The sequence below is a fragment of the Oryctolagus cuniculus genome, chromosome 10 (genome assembly GCF_051225735.1).
Source record: "Oryctolagus cuniculus isolate XC-2025 breed Fujian yellow rabbit chromosome 10, ASM5122573v1, whole genome shotgun sequence".
Lineage (NCBI taxonomy): Eukaryota > Metazoa > Chordata > Mammalia > Lagomorpha > Leporidae > Oryctolagus > Oryctolagus cuniculus.
The window spans coordinates 33576383-33595132 of record NC_142876.1 but is presented as its reverse complement, the minus strand read 5'-3'; positions in this window follow the sequence as shown (position 1 = coordinate 33595132).

Sequence of the window (18750 nt, the reverse complement as noted above, 5' to 3'; positions counted from 1 at the left end):
AATGATGCTTTTGACTTATTGGAGAACTTCTTCATGCCTAACATGGTATCTTATATACGGCATATCCTCAAGAAGTACTTGTTGATGAATTTATCCCCTCAGTGATTGTAGAAATGTAATATCTTTATCTAAGAGAAAATACCAATACCAAAGGATGGCTAAATTGGTAGAAAGTCAGACCAGAATTCTCAGAAATAATAGCTTCTGTCAACAAATTTGTTACTAAAAATAACCAGTTTCCCTCATTCTAAAGGATAAATTAACAGAGACCCCTTTTGTCATAGGATGGAGAAGTGTGAAACTTTACTATTAATCCACAAAGGCAAATGTTTATTCTTTAATAATTTACATACCAAGGTAAACCTAATTCCAATGTTTCATGGATAGGAGGAATCTGGCAAAATTATCAGTCTATTCTAACACCACGCATCAGCCTTTAAAAGCCTGCTCTAGTCCAGAGTGAAGAAAGTACAGAATCCTTTTGAAAAGCAAATATAACAAGCTCTCAAACAAGACCATGCACAGCTGGGTACTCACTCTGCTGAGCCGTTTATCTCCATTTTATATCTTGCTTGTCATTTTGAAGGCACTTTTTTCCTCTTAAAATCCTATCTGTTTCTGAAGACAGTAAGACTATATCCTAATATGGCAACAATTGCTGTAAATTCTTGTTATTTATTGAAATCATACTATTGTATCTATTGTTCCTACTTCATTTTCCAGAATAAATTGCTTGAAGTGGGGGTTAGTACATAAATATCCCGCTGCAAATTAAATGGTTGTCAAAAATGTTTTGGGGAAATTGCAGTGAAAAATAAGCCAAAGCACAGCATGATTTATCACTGAACCTTCTCCACTGTCTAGCAGCAAAATCAAAGTTAGAAAGAGGAACCAAGCAACTCTGTGTGTGTGTGTGTGTGTGTGTGTGTGTTGTCACTCCATCTCATGTCTACGCCAGGTCAGTTTGGGAAAGGAATGATGGAGTTAGTAAGTACTTAAAAGTTGAGTCATTATTTCTGAGGGAGGAAAGGAGGAAACATTCTGTGCCTGTGAATGTGCTCTGGAGCTTAAGAAAAGGAATCATCATTGACCTTGTTAGTTTAATTAAGTGATTCCCAATTAAGATACTAACAGATTGTTGGCAGCTAATGGCATGCAAGCTAATTTTGGCTGAAAGTGTATGCTATAAACCCTGATAATGATGATGATGATGATGTTGCTTTATTACTGTCTACTATTAACTAATGCATAAAAATGCAGAACTTTCTACAATATATACATTTGATTTTACACAGGGCAGACAAAAGCAAGCAACCTAAAGCATACATTCATTGTGGAAGGTCATATGTCCAGTCAGAGAGAAAGGAGAAACAGAAAGACAGAATATGGAATTAACATGTATTCTGCTGGAATGAAAAAGAAAAGGACAGCATTAATAAAATATTTGGAGCCTTTATGGACTGGATATCTTATATGCATATTTATTACTTGGCTTAATAAATATTTGTTAACTGATTATTTGATCAGTCAAAGGAGGGAATACAAGTATATTATGTTTATTCTTGTTTTCATTTTGCTTCTATCCCAATTTAGACTTAGAGAGTTTCCTATAGTAGAATTGCCCAAAAAAACAAACAAGGCAAATGCAAAGATTATCAGTGCCAAAATAAATTGTAGTGGATTGTTGACAAAGCGTTCCCCAAGAAACATGTTCTTGAGACCCTAAAAGAGCCTGCGCCTAGTGGACTTTGTCAAAGTTAGATTTTTTTTTTTATGTTCTGTAGCAGCATATATATTTTCTGGAAAGCATTGCACTTTCTTCTAGAAATATTTACCTGGAACTAGGATATATTCAAGCTTAGTTATCATATTTAAGCCAAATTCCCCCAGGATTTTCCAAATAGCCCTCTCCAAAGTGGTCTGGTGTTTTTGATGCCAAAGGAAGTATTCTACATTTAATAGTAGAACTTTACTTTCCCAGTGATAATTTCAAGATGTAGCTATTAATGGAGAAATAAAATTGCTTATAAAACTTTAGTAAATCATATATGCTTGCTTGTCAATAAGATATACCTGGGATGAGGAGTAAAGGCAAGTCTTTGAGCTGAAAGCACTATTACAAAGCAGAAAAACATGAATCCCAAGGACCACCAGCATAGAGGACCAAACTGATGGGGAAGGAGGAACACTGGTGAAGAGGAACTAAGAGAGATAAAAAGGAATAAGCTAGGTACAACCTAACATCACAAACCACTTATCTTCACTCAACAAAATTCTGCCATTTGCTAACACCTTACTTAAGCAAGATCTGGATGTTTCCAAGGGGCTCACACCATATCCACTCTAATGATACTCATTGCCTTTAGCATTCTTTGGCACAAGTATGTACAGCCACATATTATGCTCTATTTACAAACTTTGGAGTTCATGATATGCAAGCTCAGTAGTTTTATAGAAAGGAATAATAACCAATATCACATGGTATGACAAAATATTGAGTTGAATTCATAGAGAATATGGTATGCATTTTCCTCATTTTAGAAATGTAGAAATTGAACACACAAACTCTAAAGTTACTTGCAACATATAGAAAAGTTTACCAAACATTTTGGCATCAGAGTTGTTATAATGATTCCCATTCTCTCTCTCTCTCTTTTTTTTTTTTTGCTACATGTTTTATTTCACATTTTATTTACTTTTTAATTTTTTTATTTAAAAACATTTTATTTAAGATATGTATCCCTTTCTCTTTTTTTAAAGATTTATTTTATTTATTTGAAAGACAGAGTTACAGAGAGAGGCAAAGACAGAGAGAAAGGTCTTCCATCAGATGGTTCACTCCCCGGTTGGCCGCAATGGCCGGAGCTAAACCAATCCGGAGCCAGGAGCCAGGACCAGGATCTTCTTCTGGGTCTCCCACACGGGTGCAGGAGCCCAAGGACTTGGGCCATCTTCTACTGCTTTCCCAGGCCATAGCAGAGAGTTAGATCAGAAGAGGAGCAGCCAGGACTCGAACTGGCACCTATGTGGGATGCCGGCGCTTCAGGCTGGGGCATTAACCCGCTGCACCACAGTGCTGGTCCCTATATCCCTTTCTCTTTAACCTTCCTTTTAAAACCTGTGCAGAGCTGCATACATCAATGTATTTTTGTGATAGAATATCAAAAGTTATATTCGAAATATATTGTATTAAGTAAACATGAAAAAGCATTCTTATGTCTTTTTCTATTCCACTCATGGAATGATTCCACTTCTTCAACCATCATTACAATACAGATTCTACTACCAGAAAACATTGTGTAGTAAATTTTTCCGTTTTTCACACTTAGGAGATTTAGAAATCATTTTTTGTGGAAAGATGTTGGTGAAATTTAGATATATTAGTTTCCTTGACTTTGTAATATAAAAATTAAATAATGGTACTACTGAAAATGAGCTCAACAATTAGAGTATTTGCTTTCAAATCTAGGGTTATAGAGTTCTGAAATATGAGCGTAAAGCAGACCCTATGATTTTCACTGAGAATCTGTAGAAGCTGAAGATTTCAGGGATAGAGTTTATGATGTGACATTATAGGAGATATCTGAAGCTTAACACAACAAGAAACAGTTTTGTGCTCAATGTGGCATGATTGAGATAGCTAATGTGAGTTTTCTCATTTTTTGCACGTATCACTGGGTTATAAGACCCTAGTATTACTGCTGGAGCAGCCTGCAAGAAAGCTATCTCATCGGGCTAAAATCATTCTATTGAGGTGATCACATAAACTGTTAGTAATGCAAAAACTCAGGATTCGTTGAGTACATTTAAATGACTTTTATAGAAATGTTCAATCAGTGGTAGGGAATTATATCAGTGATGCTTTATAGAAAACTGATATTTGATCTTTACTGTATTAAATGAGATGCTCATAATTAATTTCTTTTTTCTTATTTTTTCAGTCCAAGTAATAGTTTAACTTTTCATTACAAGCATTAAAAATTAATCCAAAGTCACAAAAAATATTGGCTTCCTAATCTGATTAAATGAAAGAAATTTGAGTTGCCAACTTCTTTAGATTGGCCAAATTAGAGTTCTGTCCCCCTATCTAAATCTGCCATGATTTTGTAATGAAAAATCATTGATGTTTTATTTCTACCATAACCACCATTACCATCCTTTCAATGAATGAACATTGAGTGCCTATAGAATTACAAGTACAGATTTCTTATATAAATGTCTATTTCATATTTACACTTGATATTCTCCTATTTAGCATTTTCCATGCATTATGTAAATTCTTTACAGACATAACTCAATAAAATCTATTCTATGCTCTTAAACCTCTTATCACCAAAATATGTTGGTCCTCCTGATACACTCATATTTTTCTTGGGGATTTCAACAGCCAGTCCAATTGTTTTCTCTCTCAGCTCATTCATGCCATAGTTTTCTCTTATACCAACAGTAATTTTAATGATCCACCTGATGAAGTGACACAACTGTTTCTCAACTACTTCAATTAGATAGTATTTTATTCTAATTCATGAGTACATCATAACTAGATCCCATCTCAACTGGAAACACTTCCTGGTTTGGATTTCTGCACTTATTTTTTGATTAGTTTTTTTATCTACTTATATAAAGGGAACAGATTTCCGTATATCATATATACAGTTTTAAGAACATAATGATACTTCCCACTCTTCCTCCCTCCTTCTTCCATTCTTATTTTTCTTTTAATTTTTGTGATGATTACTTTCAATTTATAATCACAATATTAATACTCCACTAAAGAATTAAACTGAGTTAAGCTTCTTTACCCATTCATGATCATTATCATGAATCTTTCAGTTTGTGATATAAATATCTCTTTTCAAGAAACAGTAATAAGGGAACCTAGGTGTGGGTTGTATGGAAACTTTGTATACTACTACTTTGTATAACAACTACAGAATTTTTGCTTTGTAAATGTAAAACTCTTCTGAAATAAAATGTTTAAAAGAGGAATATTTCCTTTCCTGACAGCTTTCTCAAATTTTACCCCATATTCGATGATTTGCTTCTATTGTGACTATTCCTATTAAATCTCTCCCTATTTTTCTTGGTTGTGCTGCTTTGTGCTGGCTTCATTTATTTTCAATAACTACAAATTTTCTAAAAGCCACTGCTTACATCTAGGCTGAAAATATCCTAAAATCCCATCTTCCTTACTGTTATTGGACTGAGTTGCTGAAATAATAATTTTACATCTTCACTTGGAAAGGTAGTTAACATGATCTCAAATCAAACAAACTTCTTTTTTTTTTGAGGGTTTATTTCTTTTTTTTTTTTTTAACTTTTATTTAGTAGATGTAAATTTCCAAAGAACAGTTTGTGGATTACAAGCTTTTTCCTCCCCATAACTTCCCTCCCATCTGCAACCCTCCCATCTCCCGCTCCCTCTCCCATTCCATTCACATCAAGATTCATTTTCGATTATCTTTATATACAGAAGATCAATCTAGTATATATTAAGTAAAGATTTCCTCAGTTTGCCTCCACACAAAACACAAAGTGCCAAATACTGTTTGAGCACTAGTCATATCATTAATTCACATTGAACTATACATTAAGGACAGAAATCCTACATGGGGAGTAAGTGCACAGTGACTCCTGTTGTTGACTTAACAAATTGACACTCTTGTTTAAGGCGTCAGCAATCTTCTGAGGCTCTAGTCATGAGTTGCCAAGGCCATAGAAGCCCCCTGAGACCTCTGACTTTGATCTTATTTCGACAAGGCCATAGTCAAAGTGGAAGTTCTCTCCTCCCTTCAGAGAAAGGTACCTCCTTCTTTGATGGCCCGTTCATTCCACTGGGATCTCACTCACAGAGATCTTTCATTTAGGTTCTTTTTTTTTTTCCTGAGTGTCTTGGCTTTCCATGCCTGAAATACTCTCATGGGCTCTTCAGCCAGATCCGAATGCCTTAAGGGCTGATTCTGAGGCCAGAGTGCTGTTTAGGACATCTGCCATTCTATGATTCTGCTGTGTATCCCGCTTCCCACGTTGGATCACTCTCTTCCTTTTTTATTCTAACAGTTAGTATTTGCAGACACTAGTCTTGTTTATGTGATCCCTTTGACTCTTAGACCTATCAGTATGTTCTATTGTGACCTGAAATTAATCACTTGGACTAGTGAGGTGGCATTGGTACATGCAAATTTGATGGGATTGTATTGGAATCCCCTGTCACATTTCTAACTCCACCACTTGGGGCAAGTCAGCTTGAGCATGTCCCAAATTCTACATCTCCTCCCTCTCTTATTCCCACTCTTATATTTAACAGGGATAATTTTTCAGTTAAAATTTAAACACCTAAGAATAATTGTGTGTTAATCACAGAGTTCAACCAATGGTATTAAGTAGAACAAACAAAAATACTAAAAGGGATAAAGTATTAAATTGTACATCAACAGCCAGGACAAGGGCTGATCAAGTCATTGTTTCTCATAGTGTCCATTTCATTTCACCATGTTCCTATTTGATGCTTGGTTAGTTGTCACCAATAAGGGAGAACATATGATATTTATCCCTCTGGGACTGGCTTAATTCACTCAGCATGATGTTTTCCAGATTCCTCCATTTTGTTGCAAATGACCAGATTCCATTTTTTTTTACAGATATATCATATTCTACAGAGTACATGTCCCATAATTTCTTTATCCAGTCTATCATTGATGGGCATTTGGGTTGATTCCAGGTCTTAGCTATTGTGAATTGAGCTGCAATAAGCATTAAGGTGCAGAGAGCTTTTGTGTTTCCCAATTTAATCTCCTTTGGGTAAATTCCAAGGAGTGGGATGGCTGGGTTGAATGGTAGGGTTATATTCAGATTTCTGAGGAATCTCCAGACTGACTTCCATAGTGGCTTGACCAGTTTGCATTCCCACCAACAGTGGGTTAGTGACCCTTTTCCCCCACATACTTGCCAGCATCTCTTGTTGGTAGATTTCTGAATGTGAGCCATTCTAACCGGGGTGAGGTGAAACCTCATTGTGGTTTTGATTTGTGTTTCCCTGATTGCTAGTGATCTTGAACATTTTTTCATGTGCCTGTTGGCCATTTGGATTTCCTCTTTTGAAAAATGTCTATTGAGGTCCTTGGCCCATCTCTTAAGTGGGTTGTTTGTTTTGATGTTGTGGAGTTTCTTGATCTCTTTATAGATTCTGGTTATTAATCCTTTATCTGTTGCATAGTTTGCAAATATTTTTTCCCATTCTTCCGGTAGCCTCATCACTTTCCTGACTATTTCTTTTGCAGTACAGAAACTTCTCAATTTGATGCAATACCAAATGCTAATTTTGGCTTTGACTGCCTGTGCTTCCAGGGTCTTTTCCAAGAAGTCTTTGCTTGTGCCTATATCTTGCAGGGTTTCTCCAATGTTCTCTAAGAATTTGATGGTGTCGCGTCATAGATTTAGGTCTTTAATCCATGTGGAGTGGATTTTTGTGTAAGATGAAAGGTAGGGATCTTGCTTCATGCTTCTTCACGTGGAAATCCAGTTTTCCCAGCACCATTTATTGAATAGTTGTTCTTACTCCAGGGATTGGTTTTGAATCCTTGATCAAATGTAAGTTGGCTGTAGATGTTTGGGTTGATTTCTGGTGTTTCTATTCTGTTCCATTGGTCTATCCCTCTGTTTCTGTACCAGTACCATGCTGTTTTGATTACAACTGCCCTGTAGTATGTCCTGAAATCTGGTATTGTGTTGCCTCCAGCTTTGTTTTTGTTGTACAAGATTGCTTTAGCTATTCGAGGTCTCCTGTGCCTCCATATGAAATTCAGCATCATTTTTTCCAGATCCTAGAAGAATGTCTTTGGTATTTTGATTGGTATTGCATTGAATCTATAAATTGCTTTTGGGAGAATGGAGATTTTGATGATATTGATTCTTCCAATCCATGAGCATGGAAGATTTTTCAATTTTTTGGAATCCTCTTCTATTTCTTCCTTTAAGATTTTGTAATTCTCATCATAGAGATCTTTAACGTCCTTGGTTAAGTTTATTCCAAGGTATTTGATTGTTTTTGTAGCTATTGTGAATGGAATTGATCTTAGCAGTTCTTTCTCTGCTGTGGCATTGCCTGTATATACAAGGCCTATGATTTTTGTGCATTGATTTTATATCCTGCTACTTTGCCAAACTCTTCTATGAGTTCCAATAGTCTCTTAGTAGAGTTCTTTGAATCCCCTAAATAGAGAATCATATCATCTGCAAAGAAGGATAGTTTGACTTCTTCCTTCCTAATTTGTATCTTTTTAATTTCTTTTTCTTGCCTAATTGCTCTGGCTAGAACTTCCAGAACTATATTGAATAGCAATAGTGAGAGTGGGCTTCCCTGTCTGGTACCAGATCTCAGTGGAAATGCTTCCAACTTTTAACCCATTCAATAGGATGCTGGCTGTGGGTTTTTCATAAATTGCTTTGATTGTATTGAGGAATGTTCCTTCTATACTCAGTTTACTTAGGGTTTTCATCAAGAAAAGGGTATTGTATTTTATCAAATGCTTTCTCTGCATCTATTGAAATAATAATATGGTTTTTCTTCTGCAGTCTGTTAATGTGGTGTATCACATTGATTGATTTGCGAACATTGAACCATCCCTGCATACCAGGGATAAATCCCACTTGGTCTGGGTGGATGATCTTTCTGATGTGCTGTTGCATTCTATTGGCCAGTATTCTATTGAGGATTTTTGCATCTGTGTTCATCAGGGATATTGGTCTGTAAATTTCTTTCAATACTGCATCTTTCGCCGGCTTAGGAATTAAGGTGATGGTGGCTTCATTGAAAGAGTTTGGGAGGACTCCCTCTTTTTCGATTGTTTTGAATAGTTTGAGAAGAATTGGAGTCAGTTCTTCTTTAAATGTCTGGTAGAATTCAGCAGTGAATCCATCTGGTCCTGGGCTTTTCTTTGTTGGGAGGGCCTTTATTACTGTTTCAATTTCTGACTCACTTATGGGTCTGTTTAGGTCTTCTATGTCTTCCTGGTTCAATTTAGGTAGGTTGTATGTGTCCAGGAATCTATCCATTTCTAATAGATTTCCCTGTTTGCTGGCATACAAGTCCTTGTAGTAATTTCTGATGATTCTTTTTATTTCTGTAGTGTCTGTTGTTACGTTTCCTTTTTCATCTCTGATTTTATTGATTTGGGTCTTTTCTTTTTTTAGTTAGTTGGGCCAATGGGGTGTCAATTTTGTTTACCTTTTCAAAATCCAGCTACTCCTTTGGTTGCTTTTTTGTATTTTTTTATTCAATCCTGTTGATTTCTTCTCTGATTTTAATTATTTCTCTTCTCCTACTAGATTTGGGTCTGGTTTGCTGCAGTTTTTCTAGATCCTTGAGATGCATTGAAAGCTCATTTATTTGGTACCTTTCTAATTTCTTGATGTAGGCACCTATTGCTATAAATTTTCCTCTTAACACTGCTTTTGCTGTATCCCATAAGTTTTGATATGTTGTGCTGGTGTCCTCATTTACTTCCAGAAAGTTTTTTATTTCTCTTTTGATTTCTTCTGTGACCCAGTGTTCATTCAGGAGCATGTTGTTCAATCTCCATGTGTTTGCATATGTTCTAGGGATTCCTTAGTTGATAATTTCCAACTTCATTCTACTATGTTCTGAGAAGCTGCATCGTATGATTATAATACTTGTGAATTTGTTGAGATTTGCTTTATGGCCTAGTATGTGGTCAGTCCTAGATAAGGTTCCATGTACTACTGAGAAGAATGTAAATAATTTATGTGTAGGATGAAAAGTTCTATAGATATATATTAGATCCATTTGGGCTATAGTGTTTTTTAAATCTGCTGCTTCCTTGTTGATCTGCTGTCCAGTTGATCTGTCTTTTTCTGAGAGTGGAGTATTGAAGTTCCCCAGTACTGTTGTATTAGAATCTAGGTCTCCATTTAAGCTCCTTAACAAATCTTTTAAATAAACTGGTGCCCTGTAATTAGGTGAATATACATTGATAATCTTATATCTTCCTGCTGAATTGATCCCTTAATCATTATATAGTGCCCCTCCTTGTCTTTCTTAACAGCTTTTGTATTAAAGTTTATGCTGTCTGATATTAATATGGCTATGCGCTTTTTTCATCTCTGTTGGCATGGTATATCTTTTTCCAGCCTTTCACTTTCAGTGAAAAGTGCCTGCATCTTTGTTGGAAAGATGTGTTTCTTGTAAGCAGCAAATAGATGAGTTTTGTACCTTAACCCATTCAGCCAATCTGTGTCTTTTAACTGGAGAGTTGAGACCATTAACGTTCAATGTGACTATTGATAAGTAGTAATTTGCCCTGGCATTTTCCCAAAGATATTTCCTAACATATGCTTTGAACTTCCTGTGATCTTCTACTGGGAGGTTTTCTTCCTTTACCTTCTTTCATATTGATGACCGTGTTTCTGTGTTTCTGTGTGTAACACATCTTTAAGCATCTTTTGCAGGGCCAGACGAGTAGCAACAAATTCTTTCAATTTCTGTTTGCTATGAAAGTTCTTTATTTCACCTTCATTCACAAATGAGAGCTTTGCGGGATATAATATTCTAGGGCTGGCAGTGTTTCTCTCTTAGCACCTGGGCTATGTCTCACCATTCCCTTCTAGCCTGTAGGGTTTCTGATGAGAAGTCTGCTGTGAGTCTAATTGGAGATCCTCTGAGAGTAATCTGATGTTTCTCTCTTGCACATTTTAGAATCTTTTCTTTATGTTTCACTGTGGTGAGTGTAATTACAACGTGTCGTGGTGAGGATCTCTTTTGGTCATGTTTACTAGGGGTTCTATGAGCTTCCTGTACTAGGATGTCTCTGTCCTTCTCAAACCCAGAAAGTTCTCCTCTAGTATCTCACTAAAAAGGCTTCTTAATCCTTTCTCTCTCTCCATGCCTTCAGGAACTCCTAGAACTAGAATGTTGGGTTTTTTACTAGTATCCTGTAGATTCCCAACAATATTTTTTAGATTTCTAATTTCCTCTTCTTTTCTTTGGTTTGACTGTATACTTTCCTGTGCTCTGTCTTCTAAGTCCAATATTCTCTCTTCTGTTTCACTGACTCTGTTTTTAATGCTCTCTAATGTGTTTGTCATTTGATCTATTGAGTTCTTCATTTCATTTTGATTTCACTATCACACTTTCCTGTTCTACTAGTTTCTGCATTTCATTTTGATTTCTCCTTAAGATCTCATTTCCATGAGAGAGATTTTCTATCCTGTCCAGTAAGGATTTCTGTAGTTCAAGAATTTCTTTTGAAAACTTCTAAATGTTCTTATCATAAATTTTTTGAAGTCTGTATCTTGCATTTCTTCTAACTCATCATCTTCATAATCTTGGCTGGGGGTGCTTTGTTAATTTGGGGGTGTCATAATGTCTTCGTTGATCTTGTTCCCTCAGTTTCTGTGTTTGTGGCTTGGCATTGTGGAGATATTCTTTGAATTCTTCTTCCCTCACTGTGGTGTTTTTTTTTTCTTGTTATACTATGACTGTATTAAGTGGACTGTCTGCTGTTGGAGGAGCCTTGGAGGCTTGAGATGGGTGTGGCCAGAGAGCTCTGCTTAGTTCTTCAGTGTTAAGGGTGTGCCAAAGGTGACACACTCAGGTCAGGTGTGGTAAATCTCTCTCTCTTTATTTATTTACTTATTATTATTATTTTTTTTTTATTCAGGAGGGAAATAATACCGCACAGCTGAGCAGAATAGAATGTAGTCAGCTTCTGACTCTGGCTTCTGTGTGTATATCATTCGTTGCTTTTTCCCACAGACCACACAAAGAATCTGTTCTGCCCTCAGTATGGGCTCAATTTCTCCTGCAGTCTCCCACCGGGTTGCCAAGATTACCGAATTTTAGCATCTCTGGAGAGTACTCATGTGACCTCTGTGAGTTCTCTCACCCACTGTCTCTTTTTTCTTTTTCTTTTTCTTTTTTTTTTTTTTTTGACAGGCAGAGTGGACAGTGAGAGAGAGAGACAGAGAGAAAGGTCTTCCTTTTTGCCGTTGGTTCACCCTCCAATGGCCGCCGTGGCCGGCGCGCTGCGACCAGCGCACCGCGCTGATCCGATGGTAGGAGCCAGGTGCTTCTCCTGGTCTCCCATGGGGTGCAGGGCCCAAGCACTTGGGCCATCCTCCACTGCACTCCCTGGCCACAGCAGAGAGCTGGCCTGGAAGAGGGGCAACCGGGACAGAATCCGGCGCCCCGACCGGGACTAGAACCCAGTGTGCCGGCGCCGCTAGGCGGAGGATTAGCCTAGTGAGCCGCGGCGCCGGCCTCCACCGTCTCTTTTTTCACTGCCTCAGTTCATTAGCTCCACCCTTTCACTAAGTCCTAACCTCCTGTTATTTCATCCCCGAGTCAAGTTTTTCTGTTTGACTGAGGGCGGGCGCATCTCTGAGGTCGCACACAGCCCTGAGGTCAAGCACAGCCCTGAGGTCGCACACAGCTCTGAGGTCACACAAAGCCCTGAGGTCGTGCACAACCCTGAGGTCGTGCACCTTTTACTTATGTCCAGAATGGTGCCTGCTGTTGGTCTCTTGCTCGCTTTTGCAAGGAGGGCAGAGAGAGAAACTCGTCTGTACTGGTCCCCCCCTTTTTTTTCCCTTCTCTCCTGTAGTTAGTCTGGTGAACTTTCCCCAGCAGGGCTTCAAGCCTAGTTCCCTCTAGGCTCTGTCTGCCATTCCCCACACCCCTACCCACCAATGTCTTGGGTTACTGAGCTCACCTCCCCTTCCAGCGCAGATGTGTACACTCTGCTGTTGGGCTTTGGAGCCGTGGGCGTCCTCGCTCTCTCTGCAGGTCGTCTGTGTCACATCCACCAGATCCAGAGGAGTTTCCTCTGCAATTTTTTCCCAGAGCCTTTCCCTGAAATTACCATAATTCCTCTTTTATCAACCTATCTTTTCCTGGACTATCAGTGTGCATCCTCACTATTCCACCATCTTGGCTCTGCTGCCCAAACAAACTATTCTTACTGTGGTTATCACCAATATATTACTACTATCTTTCCACCACTGTCACTATTAATTTACTCTACTTTTACCATGTGCTAGGTTCTTTTTTTTTTAATTTCATTTTATTTATTTGAAAGAGTTACTGAGAGAGGTAGAGCCAGAGAGAGAGAGAGAGGTCTTCCATCCACTGGTTCACTCCTCAGGTAGCTGCAACAGCTAAAGCTCAGCTGATCCAAAAAGAAGGACAAAAAGAAGGAAGTAAAGCACTTTTTTCCATGAACACTGTGGCTTCTCTGTCAAGTGTTTTCATACTATTATCCAAATGTACATTTTTCCCACAAAACTTTAGAACCAGGAGTGAGTGCTTGAAGTAGTCGTTAAGATGAAGTTTAGGTCACCCACATTCCATATTGGAGTACCCGGGTTCAAATTTCAGCTCTGTTCCTGATTTTAGCTTCTTACTAAGATGTACTCTGGAAAGTACTAGTAATAGGTCCTATACTTTGGTCTTTGCCACCCATATGGGAGACCTGTATTGAGTTCCTAGCGCCTTGCTTCCACCTACACCAATCTCAACTCTTACTGGCATTTGGGAGTGAAATAGTGGATAGGAGAATTCTCTGTCTCTCTCTTTCTACATTTCTTTGCCTTTGAAATAAACATAATTAATTAACTAATTAATTGTAAAAAATAAATGTAATACTAGGTTCAGGCTTCATGTTAATTTTTATATTGTCAAGACTTCAAATGGCCAACAAATCATTGTAACAACTAAGAATTTTTTTACTCCCCAGTGTAAATTTCACCTCATTTGAAGTTCATATTATTCCTGTGGGAAAATGCATGCTTTTGCCTTATAAAAATAAACACTGCTATTTAATTCTACTTTGTATTACCAAGCTTTGTTAAAAATAATATAATTTTATTTTGTCATCAACAATAAGTTTCACATATTTAAATATGGTTTTGTGATTAACAGTGAGCCTATTATTTCATATACTTCATGTTCCTATATTAAACATCTGATACTGGTAAAAGTGTGTACTACTAAAGTGCATACTAATCAAATGTTTAAAATTCAAGTAGGATAAAAGTGTAAAACATTCCATTCAAAGTCCTGAGAATTTATCTGGGTGTTGCATCAAATTTCTAACATGCCAGAAATCACTGTTGTGCCCCACTGAGGGCAAGTCACAATTTGAAGTACTAGTAAAAATTTCTGATTGCCTTTATCTGCCTATAATTTGTATCAACTGAGCAGTATAATAAACGTCAAAGTAACCTTCAGATAATGGCCAAAACAAGGCATCAAATCCAAACTCGATATCCTGTAAATGTGTCCCGGCTGGAGCCCTGGAGATTGCTTTCAGACCTGTAACACAATCAGGTCTGGGGAAATACCATGAAAATGTTTTCTTTCAATCACCTGTAATTGGTAGTGTTAAAGTGGAGGGAAGAAAATAAAGAGAATGGGATCTTTCGATTTGCTGCTTTTGTTTGGAATTGCTCCAAATCACAAGTAACTACAGGGCAAATTGACATCTTCTCGGTTGAGTTGTAACCTTTTCCTCCTCCATTTCTTCCCAAGATTTGTAAACAAACAGATCTGACTCAGAGTATTCAAAAGTTGATTCCAAACCAAACTTCTATCCTAACATTTTTGGCTATGCATCATTTGGTCTCACTTACACACTTCCTAACTGTATCAATCATAAACATTTAAGTATTACTCTAAGTTTCTTTATTATTATTATTATGGTTGTTGTCTTATCTGAAAAGTAGAGAAAGAGTGAGAGAGGGAAGGAATCAGGGAGAGAGAGAGATTCCATCTATTGGTTCACTCCCCAAACAACCACAAGTGTGGGACATTGGGTAAACAGAAATTAGGAGCCCAGAACTCAATTCAGGTCTCCCTCATGGGTGGCAGGGATTTAACTACCCGTACCATCATCTGTCGCCTTAACAGCAAACTGGAATCAAAATCTAAGCCTGTACTTGAACCCTGGTACTTTGATATAGGATGCAGGCAACTTAAGTGGAGTCCTAACTACTGTGTCAAATACATATCCCAATTTATCTAATTTTCTTTCTCAGTATTTCCTGAATGACCCATGTTAATTGCCACTTGGCTATCTCAGTGACAGTATTTCCTATGTTTTAAGGGGTCTCCTATGATATAGGAAATATTCCATCAGAATGCTTTCATAAGACATTCTCAAAATTCTCATACACTGTTCTGTCTGTTCCCTTCCTGATTATCCTTGTTTTATTTCAGCTGCTCTGTATGACATGGTATATAACAGATATTCACTGAATCAACAAATGTTTAATGAACCTTCCTGTGTATAGCACCTTATCTCTCAGCATCATATATGGAATAGAGAACAAAATGAACAAGAATTTCATCCAGGGGCCGGAACCATCGCTCACTTGGTTAATCCTCCACCTGCAGTGCTGGCATCCCATGTGGGCACCCGGTTCTAGTCCCCGTTGCTCCTCTTCCAGTCCAGCTCTCTGCTGAGGCCCGGGAAGGCAGTGGAGGATGGCCCAAGTGCATGGGCCCCTGTACTCACATGGGAGACCAGGAGGAAGCACCTGGCTCCTGACTTTGGATCGGCACAGCACCGGCCCTAGCAGCCATTTGGGGAGTGAACCAACGGGAGGAAGACCTTTCTCTCTATCTCTCTCACTGTCTATAACTTTATCTGTCAAGTAAAAAAATAAATAAATAAAAAGAATTCTATCGAGGGATTTATATCAATAAAGTAAATTAACAATGAAATACGATATATGAAAGATTAGATGTGAATATTAAAATGCAATATGTTTAAACAAAAACAGAAATAAGCAAACTTTCATGGCTAAATTTCATATGTTAAAGACTAATTTTGCCCTTGTAGTATGAAAGCAGCCATAAGTGATATATTAGCAGACATAAGTGTGATTCTATTGTGATATAATTTGATTTTGGGATACAGATAATCGAATTTAATAAAATGTTCATATGTTATAAAAATCATAATTTATTGCTTTTATTTTGACAGGCAGAGTTAGACAGTGAGAGAGAGAGAGAGAGAAATGTCTTCCTCCCATTGGTTCACCCCCTAAATGGCCGCCACAGCCAGCGTGCTGCACCGATCCAAAGCCAGGAGCCAGGTGTTTCCTCCTGGTCTCCCATGCAGGTGCAAGGGCCCAAGCGCTCGGGCCATCCTCCACTGCCTTCCTGGGCCACAGCAGAAAGCTGGACTGGAAGAGGAGCAACGGGGACTAGAACCACGTACCCATATGGGATGCCAGTGCCGCAGGCGTAGGATTAACTAATTTATTGACTTTTTAAAAACATTTAACATGAATAATATTCTTAGTTTGTGGATCTAGGTGTGTCTAGGGTCTGACCTAGTGGCATGGCTATTGAACCTGAGTTTAGATGATATCAAGTGCTATGAAGAAAATTATGTCAGATAATCAGGCTAGAAAATGTTAGCAGTCTAAAGACAGTTTGCAGTTCTAGACAGTTGGGCTAGACAAGGAAAGATAGTCTTCAACAAAATAACTGAATGAAAACATATCAATTTCATTTGCTGCTGATAAGAGATTTAAAAAGCAAACTATCTCCTTCACTTTTCTAAATCATTCTATCTTGGGGCCAGTGCTGTGACATAGCAGTTAAAGGCACCACCTGCAGAGCCTGCATCCCATATGGGCACTAGTTCTAGTCCCGGCTGCTCCACTTCCAATCCAGCTCTCTGCTATAGCCTGGGAAAGCAGTAGAAGATGGTCCAAGTCCTTGGGCCCCTGCACCCTAGTGGGAGACACGGAAGAAGCTCCTGGCTCCTGACTTCGGATCGGCGCAACTCCGGCCGTTGCAACCAATTGAGGAGTGAACCATTGAAGACCTCTCAATCTCTTTCTCTCTCTCTCTCTCTCTCTCTCTCTCTTCCTCTCCCTCTCTCTTCCTCTCTCCCTCTTTCCTTCTCTTCCTCTCTCCCTCTCCTTTTCTCTCTGTGTAATTCTTTCAAATAAATAAAAAAATCTTTAAAAAAAACTGAAAACAACCCAAATAATCATCAACAAAAGGACAGATAAATAAATTGCAATAGACTCATACAGTAGAATATTACTCAACAGTGAAAAGAACTTGTTGTTACTCAAAACAACATGGATGAATATATAACTATGCTGAGTGAAAAAATGCACATTAAAAGGTGCATACTGTATTATTTGACATATAAAAGTCCAAAAAATACAATCTATTATGACAGCATCTTGGGGGTTTTTTGGGAAAGGAAAAGGAGTGGACAAGAGCAAGCAATTTCAAAGGGGCCCAGGGAGACCTTAGAAGTCAAAGTTATGTCCATTCATTTGATTATCGTGATGATTTCACAAGAATATACATATATATATGTACATATGTATACTTACATGCAAATATATGACAAAGTAGATTAAATTTTATACTTTTAAATTGATGCAGCTTGTTACTGTATGTCTATTATTATCAACAAACTTGTTAAAATTGTAACTATTTTTCTACTCAGTAGCAATTGAAATTAAATAATGTTATTCACAAGACCTGGGAACTTGCCATATTATATGCTAAGTATAGCCCTGTGGTAAACCCACATCTGCCAAGGTACTGTTACTACTTAAAAATTGTCACAGTACAATCCATCAACTCAAAAAGAACCTCATTAGCATGTCCATATACACTTATACCACATATATTACGCCTCCAGCTTGATGTCAACTGTGTAACTGCTAAGATAAGCAAGAGTAAAATCAAGGTTCTATTCTCTAAAGAAGCATAAATTTTAGCTTAAATGAGAACTTACTGTTAGCTAATCGGTTGGAATAATCTCCAGGGCCAGCACTGTGGAATAGCAGGTTAAGCCACCACCTGCAGCACCTGACATCCCATGTGGCACAGGTTCAAATCCCAGCTGCTATACTTATAATACAGTTCCGTGACAATGTGCCTGAGAAAGCAGTAGAAGATGACCTTGGGCTCTGGGTCCTTGCACCCACATTGGAGACCCAGAAGAAACTCCCAACTCCTGGCATCAGCCTGGCCCAGCTCTGGCTATTGCAGCAATTTGGTGGGTGAACTAGTGTATGGAAAATTTCTTCTCTCTCTCTCTCTCTCTTTCTCTCTCTCTCTCCTTCTCTCTCTGTAGCTCTACATTTCAAATAAACAAACAAATAAATAAATCTTTGACAACAAAAACAACAAAGAAAACTCCTCAAAATTAGCTTAAAATTATGTAAGTTTTTTTTTGTTTGTTTAATTGAAATCACAGTTACAGAAGGAAAGAGAGAGGAAAAAGGGAGTGGGAGAGAAAGAGGGAGAGAGATCAGGGGGAAGAGAGAGACAGAGAGAGAGACACACACACACAGAGAAAGAATCTTTCATACCCAGGTGGCTGCAATGGCCAGAGCTGAGCCAAGCTGAAGCCAGGAGCAAGTAGCTTCATCCAATTCTTCCACATGGGTAGCAGGGGTCCAAACACTTGGACCTTCTTCCACTGCTTTTCCCATGCTATCAGCAGGGACCTGGATAGGATGTGGAGCTGCTGGGACTCGAATTGGCACCCATACGGGATTCCATCGTCACATGCAGCAATTTTACCTACAATGCCACAATGCCAGTTCCTGTAATGTGTTTTTAAGGAGCCAGACTCCATAAAGACATAGAAGAGGCACTTAACCTGGCACTTTAGGGAAGTATAATAATGATCAGGATCCCCAATAAATTTGTTTCAGGGCACCAAAAACCACACTGGAGTCTGGGAAAAC